Here is a 15,205-nt window from a genome sequence, read left to right as displayed (position 1 = left end):
CCAATGTGTATTTCTGGCTTTATCAAAAATCACAGGATATATTGTTTTAGTCTTCAGTTTGGTTCCATCAATCAAGGAGTCAGTTTTTATGTCAATACCCTGCAGCTCTTATTACTATAGTTCTGTGGTAGAACTTGAAATTGGTAATGGTAAAATCTCCAGCAGTTCTTTTATTATTCCTGATTGTTTAAGCTACCCTGGGTGTTTTGTTTTTCCATATGAACTTAAGAATTTTCCTTTTAAGGTATTGTGTTGGAGATTTGATGGAAATTGCACTGAATCAGTAGATTGCTTTTGGTAGGATGATCACTTTTACTATATTTAACCCACTGATCTTGTGAGCATAGGGAATGTTTCCATGTTCTGATATCTTCTTCAATTTCTTTCTTCAAAGTCTTAAAATTTTTATCATATAAGTCTCTCACTTGCTTAGTTAGAGTTCTCCCCAGAATATTTTATATTATTTGAAATTATTTTAAAATATGAATTTCCCTGATTTTTCTCCAAACATTTGTCATTTTTATATAAGAGGGCTATTAATTTTTATCAGGAAATTTGGATATGATCACTTCTTTTTTTCTAGAGCTTTCTATGTGTGCTGTTAAATTGCCAATATGAGATTTTCCAAGTTTCTTTGTTTGCTTTTATATAGGCACGTAGAACTATGTACTTGCCTCTTAAAATCACTTTCATTGTGTCCCACATAGTTTGGGAATGCTGTGTGTTGCTTTTTATAGAATTCTAGAATGTCTAATTTCTTTTTTTTCTTTGTGTTTTGGCCTAATTTGTTCAGTTGAGAGTTGTTTAGTTTCTTTGAGTTTCTAAGATATCTATAATATATGTTTTTTAGATATCCAGCTTTAATCTATAGCGGATTCATGGAGTTATTTCACTTTTCTATTATCTGTTGATACTTGTTCTATGATTGATTATGTGACCAATTTGGAGAAAGTTATATGAGGTGCAGAGAAACAAACATTATCACAAACTTAATAAATTCCTCAAAGAGGTCCCAGGAAAACACAAAGTGTGGCAGGAAATAAATAAAATTGTTAATGTTCATAACCTGAAAATTGAAAAAGAATCAATAAAAAAAGAAAGTGTGATAATTCTAGAAATGACAAATATAGGAATTTAAACAGTAACTATAGAGGTAGGCTTCATCAACAAAATAAGAAAATACACAAGATTTAAGAAAGAATCTCGGGATTTGAAGGTACATCAGTCAAAGAAAATATTAAATCTAAAAAGATTCCAGACACAAAATGTCTAGGAAATCTGGGACACAATGTGAAGACCTACTCTAAGAATAACATGAATAAAGGAGAAATAATACTACAAAGGCCTAGAAAGCATTTTCAACAAAATCATAGAAGAAAAATTTTCTAGTCCAAAGAAGGAGATACCTATAAAGGGACAAGAAACATAGACAACACCAAAGAGAATGGTCAAGAAAAGAAAGTTCCTGTACCATATAATAATCAAAATATTAAACATACAGAATCAAAAAAAAAAAAATTAAAACCTGCAAGGGGAAAAGTCAAGTAACAAACTAAAGCAGACCTATTAGAATTACACCTAAGTAACTCTGAAAACCGAAAGGACCTGCAGTGATACCTCGCAGAACCTTAAAGATCACAGATTTCAGCACCACAAAATTTCAATTGCCATAGATGGAATAAAATAAGATATTTCCTAATGAAGTCAAATTTAAACAATACCTATCTAAAAATCTAGCCCTACAGAAGATGCTAGAAGAAAATCTCTAACCTAAGCGTGTTAGCTACTGTTAGAAGTCCACAGGAAGTCAATAATAGACCAGCAAGCAGCACACGCCACCATCACCACCACCAACAGCAGTAGCAGCAGAAAAATGAGCATAATCAAGGATCTTTAGCCATTATTATCTCTCAAACTCAATTGTCAATTCTCCAATAAAAAGACATAGACTAACAGAATGGATACAAAAACAGGATCTTTCCTTCTGCTGCATAAAAGAAATATTACTCAGAATCAAAGATAAATATTACCTCAAGATAAAGGGTTGGAAAAACGTATTCCAAGCAAACAGACCTAAGAAACAAGCGGGTGTAGCCATTTTAGTTTCTAATTAAAACTAATCTTCAAACCAAAACTAATTAAAAGAGATAAAGAAGGATACTACATACTAGGTAAGAAAAAAGTTCACCAAGAGGACATTTCAATACTTCACATCTATGCCCCAAACACAAAGGCAACCATGTTTGTAAAAAATCCGACTCCATCTTTAAACTCATGCTGAACCCTCATACGCTAGTGGGAGATCTTCAACATCCTACTATCACCGATACCCAGGTCATCCAGACGAAAACTAAACAGAGAAATACTGGAGCTCATGGATGTTATAAGTCAAATGCACCTAACAGATAATTACAGAATGTTTCACCCATTCTCAAAAGACTAGTCATCTTACTTTTGGGATAGAGTAACATGAAGGGATTGCAAAGTAGATCAAACTTCCCATATGATGAAAGCCTAGTTTCTACAAACAGGATCTTTATCCCTAGCCCAAGATGGCATCAAATGTACAATCCACCTGCCTCACTCTCTCAAGGGCTACAAGTATCTTACCATTCATAGATTCTAAATAAATACTCTTATACAGTTGTTTTTAATAGACATTCTTCAGAATTGCAATTTCATTTCATTTAAAAACAATTTTGGAACATGAATCTTGGCACATTTATGTGTCAGATTCTCTTTTCAGCGTAAGACTTTAGAGGGACAGTGTGGTTGTGGGAGGGGTATTGTAGCGCAATAGCAAAGAGCATTTAATTTTATAGACACACATGCTGGTTCACTCCTGGTACCATAGCCTTCCTCACTTGAATAGTCATGTGTCCATTATCAAATTATCTGAGCCTCAGGTTGCACTACTATCTAATAAGAACAAATGAGGTAATATATTCAAAGCAATGCACGAGCATGATATGTGCTCAGTAGTTTTTATTACTGCTATATTTCTATTAATGAAATAGTGTTCCCCACTGCACCCTCAAGACTATGGAAAATAATAGACAAAATTCATTTAGATACTACTGAAGCTTTTTATAGACATAATTCTAACACACACACTACAATAATTTATCAGTCTAAAAATACACTGTCTGGAAATCTTCTGCCTTTAAAAATGCCATTTTTCAACAGTTGAAGGAACCCAAGATTCCTTTAAAATATCAAAACGGTACACTTGAAACCAACTAATGTCGTCTCAGTTAGCAAACTGCAATTCAATTATCCACAAGCAGGCAGAAGAAATAAAAGTCTATGAACCGTTTTAAAGGTCCCTGTAAGCAGCAGCAAAGATCATGTGCTGTTTGAAAGCAATGACTCAGCCAAAACATCAGATGTTCTTTCACCACCCCTTGTTCCAACTGAGACTCTACTGGCAAAACTATGTCAACAATGTCTAAACTTTAAGCCATAATTGATTATATTTCTGATCCCTTCCTTTAAGAGAATATGTAGGCAAGGTAAAGGCAGAGATGAGTGAATAAAATCTTCCTGAGATCTGCTTTTCTTTGGAAACTTCAGGAGGGCAGCAATATCTGTGATGTGCCCAACCTTGACTGCTCTTTCCAGCTTCTGTATGTTCAGGATGCCTGAACTGACCACCCTTCTAAGTGGTAAAGATAGGACAATTGGGGAAACACACTATTTAAAAAAAAATGATTTCTATAAAACCCTTCCCTATTCATCACAGAGCCTAAGGATGATACAAATAGAAATCAATAAATTGGCATTTCACACCTGGGTCACTTTTGTATGCCCCTCTGCAACCCCATAATCTTGTAGTTGGAGCACAAACAGCACTTGGAATTCTAATTTCTAATGCTTCTTCTTTGAATCTTACTGGAATACCCATTAAGTCAGTCCATTAGCTGGCAGGCATATCAGCCATTTAAAATTTACCAAGGGAAATTACAAGTGCTGTAGGGTTAACTTGTTTTTGCTAAACTGCAGTAATACCATTGAGAAAGATAATGAAATGTTCAAAGTAGCTTACAAACATTATAAAACTTTGTCTACAAAACAGAGAGCATCTTTGATCATTTATAGGGTCGCACCATGTATATTATGGGTACAGAAAATAAATTATTTAATCTATTCTATAAAGACAGGCCTAAGATAAGTGTTGGGTACTGAGCTTCAGACGGTTAATATCACCCTAACGTTTCAAAACCTGAGAGTTTGGCAGCATTTTACAAATACAAATAAGAGAAGTACATTAAGATTTTAGTCATCCTTGATTCTTCTAGAATGTCTGGCCCTGCTGCATATGTAGCAGAAGATGGCCTAATCAGCCATCACTGGGAAGAGAGGCCCCTTGGTCTTGCAAACTTTATATGACCCAGCACAAGGGAACGCCTGGGCCAAGTGGTGGGAGTGGGTGGGTAGGGGAGCAGGGGTGGAGTGGGGGTATAGGGAACTTTCGGGATAGCATTTGAAATGTAAATAAAGAAAATAATAATAATAATAATAAAAACAAAAACACAAAGAAAAAAAAAGAGAGAGAGGAAAAAAACAGAATGTCTGGCCCTGAAGAAATGGTAAACTTTTTTCACTAAAAGCTAGAATTACCCAATATTAATGAAATATGCAAGTCTTTCACCCTCACTGATGCATTTTCCCATCCAGATCTGCTCATCCTCATTCCTGTTCGCTAGCATTATCATAGTGGTTAATGCACAGTCTGTGATGAATGGGGACACATAGGGCACAGTAAGAGGGAATGAACCTATATAAAGGAATTGTGATGCCTGTTTGATATATGCCTGTTTCAGTGTGGCTGTACAAGTGATTAAACTGCAATGTAGATCAGAAAATACAAAAATAAAAAAAAAATAGCAGGCCTATGGCATTGAGTTGCCATGACAGATAGTGTAGAAAAGCTCTCAGGTACTTAACATTATTGAATGAAAATGCTACATGAGTTCAGAACAATCCCTAGATGGTTTGGTTCTGCAGCAGGACACAGAATATCAAGCAAGGCTGCTGGGAAGAAGCATGCTAAGTTGAAGAGTTTTCTAGAAGTTTTTCTCTGTCCATCAGAGCTGAAGGCAAGAGAGACCTTTAGAGAACTTGGCTTCCTCATAGCAATGGGTACCATAAGATATGGTAACAACAGAAGCCAGCAGCAGCCTCCAGCCAAACCCTGAAATATAAAAAGTAGTTATAATGATATGACCATAGCAATACTAGAAAAGAAAACAAATAAACATCCAATAAGTTCATTTCTCAGACTAGAAAAGAATGGACACCTGTGAGGCTAAGATTCTAATGAAATGCCTCCAGGGTTTTCTTGGGTGGCAGACTGAACTTACCTTCTAACATGGAAAGTAATTGCTTAACCTGAAAACCTTTCATACCTGGACCATTTTTTCTATCCTCCAAAGAAGGACACTGTAAAGCCACAGCAAATACACTGTCCAGTGTTCCCTCAGTCCATCCCAGAAATACGAACATATATTTAATCAAGTACCTCCATGTATATGCCAAGGAAGAGAATATGCTCATAAGTTTCTAGGAATACAGGAATGAGAGTGATAATCCCCAGACAACTGAAGCATCATCATGGTCCTGCTTCTTCTGTGGGTGTGTAGAGAGCCATGAAAATGGACCCATAGGAGTAAGCATTCCCTAGGTTCCAAAATGTTTAATTGGTATTGACCTGCTTGACCACTGTTGCCTCTCCTACACTGTGATTTGGGATGAACACATTTATAAAGGAAAATGCAAATATAAGTTTATATATTGCATTAATCATAGGATGAGGGGTACATACTCCAGACCAAGGATACTCATAGCAACCTAGTCCGCATTCATCACTTCCAATTACTACTAAATTTGTACTATCTTTCACCACCTTATTTTTATATCTACCACATTCTCAACCCTTTCCATTGTCCAGATCTTTGAAAGTAAACAGGCATTTTCTGAGTCCCATTATTTTTAAAAAAAAAAACCTGTTAGTTTTATTTCTAAAGTTTTATTATATACATTTGCATTTAAAGTTCATATGCCTTAATATGTCCTCCATGGTTTTTGATCACTCCTTTTTATTTTCCTGTTGGTGGTGTGCCCTTAGTAAATGTGAAGATCATATGATTCTCTCCATTCTTTTCCTGTTTTATGTCCAGCTTGCAGCTTCTCCTACCTTTTATTTTTTATTACCTTGAGTATACTGGTTTACCACCAAATTAGTTTGTCCTTTCACATGCTCACCTTTCCTTATTTAATTTTTCCCATTTTGTTTTCAGTTTGAAAATGTGATTTTTTCATATCATCTATTAACTGACTAAGCAACTCATTTTAAATTTAATTATACTGTTCTAAATCTTGACCCTATTTAAAGTGAATTCTTTTCTTTTAGATTTGCTTTAAACTTGCTTGTGACAATGTTTCTTTGTAGTTCTTTCCATTCATTTACCAAAATAACATTATTATATCCTTAGTCTTTATGAAATTGCACTTGTTTTCTACCTTCTTATATTCTAGCCCTATTCCTTGTATTCTCTAACAATACTGAAGCTAACTGAAGATCTTTAACTACTCAAATTCCCAGTAAGAAGATAGGTTTTCAGGTAGGGATTAAAGGCGTCCTCTATAAGCTTGAGTGCACTGAAGATTCAGGACTAAAGCCAAGGCTTCCCTTCTCTATCATCTCATGAAGTGATGGGTTTCCCACCTGTACTGCCAAGTACAATCAAGAGATGAAGTGCAAGACAACACTGGCCTTTTGCCAACCTAGGGTCAAGCAAGCCTATGATGGCCCAACACCCACCACTTTCTTTATCACTTTGATTTTGATTCCAGGTTCCATCACTGAGCTCATGCTTTTTTGCTTTTTTGGGGGGGGTGTTGGGGGTTGGTGACTTGGCTTACATATTCTAGATCATGGACCATCGAGGGAAGGTGAGGCAGAACTGAAGCATAGATAACACTTGTTTGTGTCTCTTGCTTACTCAATTCATTTTGTTTTATTTTTTTTCTTTCATTGAAAAATATGTTTGTCTCACATCATATACCCTTACTGTGGTTTCCCCTCCCTTTCCCCCTCGAAGTTATTCCTACCCCCTCCTCTCCCCTCCCACCTTGACCCACCCCTTTTCTGTCTCTCATGAGAAAACATGGAGGTCTTTTAAGGATAGAAATAATATAACATGATATTATAAAGCAAAAACTAGCACGTAAGGATATAGCACAACAAATGAACAGAAGAAAAAGAGCCCAAGAAACAGAGACCATCTTGTTCACATGCTCTGGAATCCCACAAAACCATGGATCTGTAGGAGAAAAAATAGAAAAAATACATCTATGAAATAAAATAAAAAATAATAATATGAAGTAAAAATTATAAAAAGGAAAAGCCCCGACACAAGTTAGAAGACCAGAGGCCTCACAGGATGCCACAGAGTTCACATATTTTCTACATACTGCAATGGGTGCAGTCTCCCAGTAAGAGCAGTTTCTTTCCTTAGTGAGACAGACTTGTAGGAAACCAAAGCTTTATTTGCAAAGGATTATCATTTGGAGATAACTTCTGGGCAAGGGTCGGAGCATGTGTCTACCTCTCCTTTCAGCTCTGGGACCCCATCTGATGCAGGCACTGTGCACTCTGCCTCAGTCTCTGTGAGTTCACATGGGCATTGAACCTATCAATTTAGACTACCTTGTTTTCTTGGTGTCTCCCATCTTCTCTGGAACTACCACTCTCTGCCTCTGCTTCCACAGGTTTTTCTGAGCCCAGAGGGGAGTGATTTGATGGATATATTCAATTTAGGTCTGAATATTCATAGGTATTTCTCTTTGTGCATAGTGTCTAAGTGTTCCAATGTCCTCATTATTTGGCTATTTTTTTATACTGTATGCATGTATTTAGGAAGATTATACTGTATTATTAGGTTTCCATACTACCCCTCAAATGGCCCTTCATTTTAACAGTCTATTCATGTATTCTATCCTTCCCCCTTGTATTCTCTCTCCATCTCTACTTAGATCTTCTGATCTACCTCCCTCATCCATCCATAACTATCTGTTCTATTTCACTCTCTTAGGGAGATCTATCTGTCTCTCTAGTCCTTTATTTATTCCACACTGAACCTCTGTGGTTCTGTGGATTATAGTGTGACTATGATTGATTTTAGTGTGTGTGTGTGTGTGTGTGTGTGTGTGTGTGTGTGTGTGTGTGTGTGTACATACCATATTTGGTCTATATGAGTTTTGGATCCCTCATGATATTTTTGTTGTTGTTGTTCCATTTGTGTGTCTACAGATTTCAGATTTCCTCATTTTTAATAGCTGAGTAATATTCTGCTTTGTAAATGTTCCACAATTACTCTATCCAGTCTTCTGCTGAGGAACATATAGATTCTTTCCAGTTTCTGGCTATTATGGATAGAGAGAAATAACGCCTATAGGTTTTTAAAAATAAAATCAAGCCTTTTATTTTCTACAACATAATTTTTAATCATAGAAATATCTACTTATATTGAGTAGCATTAATTTTTAGAAAATAAATTTCCATGTGTCAAAATAACTATTTCATAGAGTTTAAATAAATAAAAATTTTAATTCAATTTCTAAGAGAATGGTAAGTTAAGAAAAGAAAGATATCTCATACAATATGTAGCTGTTAAACATGTTGTAGAAATGTGTAATATTACTTATGCCTCATACATTGGTAAATGACGAAGATTAGATGATGTTCATTCAAAACGAGCATTCAGCCAGTTGTGAACCCATTCTGAACTTTCAAAAAATACAGAATGCAAATTTGAAAAGTCTTGTGTATAGTAGGAGCAACCAAACATTCTAAATCTGACACACTGATCCAATGTAGTCAATTATGAAGGTTATTAGATGGATATGGCATGAGAAAAAAAGAACTTGTCATACTGTTAAAATGCTTAATGAATGTTAACTGCTCATAACAATGTTAATATTAGGCCAGTAGCAAGAGTGACTGTAGTAATGTAGTCACAGGAAGAGAAAAATATAAATGAAAATCTGATCTTGTTCTGTTTGGTTATGAACTATCAAGGAATACAATTTACCATTTATACAGTATATATGACACTGGGACACTCATGTAAAAAATTCTGCACTCTAATTTATTCATCTGTAAAATAACAAAAGTATCTTACATAGCTATTATGATTACTAAATAAGAATATATGTATAATGATCAGACAGCATCCTGAAATATAAAAATCATTAAGATTAGCCACTATCAAATACCTTCGGACTTACATTATCAGGAATTCTTTAGAGACACAAAACTAATGTGATATATAAATGGTTGGATGGATGGATGGATGGATGGATAGATGGATAGATCAATTAATCAATCCATAGATTGATGGATGAATAGATATGATAGACATGTGAATAGATTGACAGATGAATGAGTTGGGTGTGTGGGTAGGTGTGGAATTGGCTCTTGTTAAAACTAACAAGTTAAAATCTATAGAGCAGATTGACACTCTGAAAACTATGCTCAAAGGATACATTAGTCCTAAAAAGAATTCCTTCTCTGAAAAACTGGTTTCGTTCCTGAGGGTTCCATTGAATCTCACGATGATGGCTGTTCCCACATCAAGCAACAGATTTCAGTTAAAGATAACTGACTATAAATGTAACTCAGTACAATATCTAGCTTATCTACTTAAATAACTGAAAGGCTACAACCTAGCCAAGTTCCTCTACAGGCATCTCATGAAATTGACTTCTATTACAGACTAGCTTCAAGGAACTCATTTAGATACTAACTGAGCATATCAATTTAGATTCATAGATCACTCTAATATATTATATAAAAGAGAACTTGAATTTTTCTGCCACTTAGATATCTGATATTGTAAAAGTGATTTAATCAAGACATGGATGATAATCACAAAAGATTCCAAAAAAAAAAACAACTTTTTCTTAAGTTAAAAAAAAAAAAAAAAGAGCTTTCAGAAAATAGGAAAACTGACCACAATAGGGAGGAAGGTAAAGGGAAGAAAAATAAAGAGAGAAAGAAGGTAGACAGGTAGACAGAAATGAAAGAAAGGAGAATGGATGGATAAGCCCTGCAAATGGAAGATTATGAGATATTAATACAAAATGTCATTCCCGGAGGATTACTCAGCACAAGTGTAAGCACCTTTCATCATGAACCACTTTAAATATATGTAAATAGCAGGCTTAGTGGTGGAGCTCAGCTATTGAAGTTCCATCTAGCTTAGTCATTCTGTACAACACGTTGGAGCTATCCATCATGCCCATAAAAGTTCTTCCAGCTCCTGCATATTCTAGGCATTAAAGTTTAGACTACTTTTGCTGAGATTCACACTTCAGTATTACTGAACTAAGAGGTTTGTGATACTGATTTAAACTACACTCTGGGGCTTCTAGTATTGCCTGCTACTTAATTAGACCTTCCACATAGGAAAGGAACAATAAGTTAGTGTCCCATCTCCAACAGATGCCCATGCCAGATGCTCAGACAAATACACACTCCGTTTCCTCTAATGTCATCTACTGCTCATTTTTATACTGTGTCAAAAAAAAAGCCTTTCAAACTTTGAGAACTTACAACAAAAACAAATACAATATGAACAGTAAAAGAATCACTATTTTATTACTTTGCATATGCCCTGTTATGAAGATTTTTCTCATCTGCTGGTCAATTGCTAATATTTCAAATTTTATTTAATTTTTTTCTGGTTATTCTAATTATATTTAAAGTAGAACAAACAGGGCCCTGGCCCACAATATTTCAGAGTAGTGTATGATAATAGAAATTCTGGGGGCAGATATAAATTATTCTACTTCACAGAAGGCTTTCCATTGACACTTCTAATAAAGAAAGAACAAAAAAAGAATATCCATTATAGATAGATGTGAGGATTTTAAAAAGAAAACTAAGGACACTCATAAATTGCATCCATCAGGTTAATGTGCTCAAGAAAGTCTTTGTACAATGTCTTGCGAGGACTCATCATAGAAGAATTTATGAGGAGACATCCATCCAGGCAGCAACCCCAACATCAGAATCACTGAAGATTCTGTTATTAAGACTATCACTACCATTATTACTGGTTTTCTGACATCTTATCTGATAGAAGAGTATTTTTGATGAACTCTAAAATTTAGTGGAGTTCTACGCACACAGAAAATTTAGTACTGAAATTATGTTTTGACTTCTTATATTAACAAAATAAAGTACAATAAAAAGTCTTTGTGTGAAAATCCATTTTATCTATCTATCTATCTATCTGTCTATCTATCTATCTATCTATCTATCTATCTATCTATCTATCTATCTATCTATCTATCTATTCAATTTATTTAAGTATTGGACACAAGGAGTTTATAACAGATAACCAAAAGAGCTGTCCAAGTTCAAATGGTATGGTGTGCTCAGCATACAACATGATGCTTACTTCAAATCTGTGATTAGTAGATGTTAGTTTCCTGGAATTTTCAGGACAGTCAAAACAGGTTCCCATCCTCCCCAGTGGTTATTTTTCATAAGATCTATGCTCTCTGTATAATATCTTTGTTGTATGCCACAGTAGAAACTAACAGCATTTTGGCTTCAGTCACTTGACATTACCTTAATCTTCAGTCTCATGTTTTATGTGAAAACGTTTCCTGTAAAATTCTGGCAAATGTACAGAAGCTTTATGTGATAGATTTGTGTGGCTCAAAGGTTATGCCACAAACTATTCCCAAAATAGTTCCTTTGACCTCACCATCTGGTGTCCTTTGTTATTGTCTACTCTATGCTTATCCACATGTCCAGCAAATTTTTCTTTTCTTTTATACAAATAAGCAAATATATAAGCCAAAGAAACACAAATTTCTGAGATTGAAAAAAACATACACACATGCCTATGTTTGTATTTCTATAGAGTAAATGTTGAATGCCAGCTTGATTGACTATTGACATACTCAAATAGTAAGCTAGATATTATTTCCAGATATGTCTGTGTTGTTTCCAGATTGCATTTGTATTTGAACTCATTAAAGTAGATGTCCTTCTATGTCAGTGAGCATTTCCCAGTCCATTTAGTGGGTGAGAAGAACAAAAGGAAGAAGAATGAATTTTACCCTCCTCCCTTCTGTATTATTGCTGATGCTGGAACATTTCAGCTTCCGCTGCACAGGGATTACTGTATACTGTTGGTTTTCCCTGATTATCTCCAGATCCACATAAGTTATAGCACTGGTTTTCTGAGATCTTTAGCTAGGGAACTTCACAGAGAAAACTTCACATCTCCCAGTGTTGTTTTTTTTTGTTTGTTTTGTTTTGTTTTTGTTTTAAATCTCCATTTAAGACTGTCATCTATCTGTTTACCTGTCTGTCCATCTGTCTGTCATTTAACCATTCTACATTTTACTTATTCATCTACCTATCAGCTATCTATCCATTTATGCAATCTATGTCTATAACCTTTCATTCATTTTACATTTATCTTTCTATCAATTTGTCTTTCTTTCTGTTTGTCTGTCTGTCTCTTTCTACTAATCCATGTATATATCTATGTAGCTATCTATCCTCATTGCATCTAATGAGCTATTTCTGTTTCTATAAAGAATTCTAGTCCTAAACCTCCCTTAGTCTTAATGACTTTCTTCTCAATGTTCATCCTCCAATCCTCTTGCTTAGTTTTATTTCCCCATTAATAATATCCCTCTAGGATTATCCTTAGTTTTGCCTTACTGGTGAGGGTTGGCCACTTGCTATGTATTACAATGCTAAGCGCAGGCTCCCAAGACTTGGTTGTGTCAAAGACTAGTGAGTCCCCACATAGACCCAAGTAATGCTATGTGACATTGCCCCAAAATATTTCTGATTGGTGAACAAAGATTCCAACAGCCAATAGCTGAACAGACAACACATAGGTAGGGTTAAGGGTCTCCATGCTTGTGGTCAGAAGAGAACCATGGGGGGGGGGGCAAGGGGAGAAAGTAGAGAGAAGAGAAAGCCAACATGGTTTATGTGAGTCATAAAATAATGACCACGCACGTAAGCTAATTGGAGTTTAGGTCATTCCAAAAGAAACATGACATATAAAAAATTGGATTACTGTCTGAGAAATAGACATAATAGCAAAGAGGATAGATATATGTCCAGTTTGTGTGCTGATTAAGACTTACTGTAAGAGTCTGAGCCCTCAGCAGACTGAAGAATTGACACAGCTTCTGGGACAGACCCTGTTTCTGGCTCCAGACATCCGGGCACCTTCCCCACCAGAAGAGAGGTGTCTGCCCAGGAGGGCTCTCACTGCCTGTGCTGGGAAGGGAAACATCTTTACTCCCGGTCACCCAGGCTCCAGTCTGCACTGGGCAGAGTGTGGACTGCAGAAGCTACACAGCTTTGGGACAGACAGAAGCAACACAGCTTCTGGGCAGACCCTGTTTCAGGATCCAGATACCCTGGTACCTTCCCCACCAGAGGAAAGGTGGCCACCCGAGCATCACAGTTCTGGGTCAGGCCCTGATTCAGGTCTACTTCTTCAACCAGGAGGCAGGTCTGAATGCCAGATCTCTGTGCACCTTCCCTGCAAGAGGAGAGCTTGGCTGCGGAGAGTAATCTGACCACTGAGACTCAGGAGAGAGCTGGACTCCCAGGACTGCTGACAGAGGCTAACTGAATCACAGGAAGAACAAGCTACAACCAGAGACAACTATAACACCTAACTCCAGAGATTACCAGATGGTGAAAGGCAAAAATAGGAATGTTACATAAAAGAAAACAAGACCACTCAACATCATCAGAAACCCAGCACTCCAGCTTCAGCCATTCCTGGATACCCCAAAATACCCCTAATGCAAGACTCGGATTTAAAGACATATCTCATGATGGTAGTAGAACATCTTAAGAAGGCCATTAATAACTCACTTAAAGAAATACAGGAGAACACTGCTAAACAGGTAGAAGCCCTTAAAGAATCAAAGAACACTGCAAAACAGGAAGATATGTTAAAGAGGAAACACAAAAATCCTTTAAAGAATTACAGGAAAACACAACCAAACAGGTGATGGAATTGAACAAAACCATTCAAAACCTAAAAAGGGAAGTAGAAGGAATAAAGAAAACTTCAAGTGAGAAAACTCTGGAGATAGAAACCCTAGGAAAGAATTCAGGAACCATAGATGTGAGCATCAGCAACAGAATACAAGAGATGGAAGAGAGAATCTCAGGTTCAAAAGATTCCATAGAGAACACAGGCACAACAATCAAAGAAAATGAAAAATGCAAAAAAAACCTAACTCAAAACATACAGGAAATCCAGGACACAGTGAGAAGGCCAAACCTACGGATAATAGGAGTAGATGAGAATGAAAATTTTCAACTTAAAGGGCCAGCAAATATCTTCAACAGAATTATAAAAGAAAACTTCCCAAACGTTAAGAAAGAGATGACCATGAACATACAAGAAGCCTACAGAACTCCAAATAGACTGAACCAGAAAAGAAATTCCTCCCAACACATAATAATCAGAACAACAAATGCACTAAATAAAGACAATATTAAAAGCAGTGAGAGAAAAAGGTCAAGTAACATATAAAAGCAGGCCTATTAGAATTACACCAGACTTCTCACTAGAGACAATGAAAGACAGAAGATCCTGGACAGATGTTATACAGACCCTAAGAGAACATAAATCTCAGTCCCCGTTACTATACCCAGAAAAACTCTAAATTACCATAGATGGAGAAACCAAAGTATTCCATGACAAAACCAAATACACACAATATCTATCCATGAATCCAGCCATTCAAAGGATAATAAAGGGAAAACATCAACACAAGGACAGAAACTACATCCTATAAAAAGCAAGAAAGTAATCCTTCAACAAATCCTAAAAGAAGACAGCCGAAGGAACAGAATCCCAACTCTAACAACAAAAATGACAGGAACCAAAAATTACCTTTCTTTGATTTCTCTTAACATCAATGGACTCAATTCCCCAATAAAAAGACATACACTAAAAGACTGGTTACACAAACAGGACCCTACATTTTGATGCTTACAGGAAACCTACCTCAGGGACAATGACAGACACAACCTCGGAGTAAAAGGCCAGAAAACAATTTTCCAAGCAAATGGTCCTAAGAAACAAGCTGGAGTAGCCATTTAATATCAAATGAAATTGACTTCCAACCCTAA

This window comes from Mus pahari, chromosome 2 (assembly GCF_900095145.1).
Source record: "Mus pahari chromosome 2, PAHARI_EIJ_v1.1, whole genome shotgun sequence".
Classification (NCBI taxonomy): domain Eukaryota; kingdom Metazoa; phylum Chordata; class Mammalia; order Rodentia; family Muridae; genus Mus; species Mus pahari.
The sequence above is the reverse complement of the archived record's forward strand: the minus strand, read 5'-3'. Positions refer to the sequence as shown.